Source organism: Saprolegnia diclina (genome assembly GCF_000281045.1).
Source record: "Saprolegnia diclina VS20 unplaced genomic scaffold supercont1.24, whole genome shotgun sequence".
In the NCBI taxonomy this organism is placed as follows: Eukaryota; Oomycota; class Saprolegniomycetes; order Saprolegniales; family Saprolegniaceae; genus Saprolegnia; species Saprolegnia diclina.
The window spans coordinates 723,973-724,546 of NW_008246091.1; positions in this window are offsets into that span (position 1 = coordinate 723,973).

Consider the following 574-nt stretch of genomic DNA (forward strand, 5'->3'; position numbering starts at 1 on the left):
AATGCTCGAGTTGGCATACGCCGTCAATTCCGTAGCTCTTGAGGACAAATTCCCAATGTGATATCATACTTACCTGACTAGGGTTGGACCGTGCTCATGCAGGCGGTTCACCTAGGCCGGAGCAGGCCTTCATGCACTCCGGTGCTGTAATGGCCTAGGAGTGCCTTCGGGTTCCTCCATAGTGCAATTTTTGCCAGCGGGGGTGTGCGCGTGCGCCACCCCCACCCCTCATTCTTACATTACCATTGTACTTTTTTCTTTCCCTTTTTTTCACTACGATTTTACTACACGTCCCCACGTCCCCCCGAGACGAGCTCCGCCAATAAAGTGAATAACTTCATCTCCACTAATATACCACGAATGCAATCGTCGAGTTGGTACGGATACTATCGAACGTGCCCGTATGTATCAACTTATCAATTTATTGTCCCTGATATATCAACTTGATCTATCGCACTTGATAAAAACGTGATAGAATCGCTACATGCCCCACACTGGCATCCATTGTTCAACGTACCACCCAACGATCATGTCGACACAAATGCTCGAGTTGGCATACGCCGTCAATTCCGTA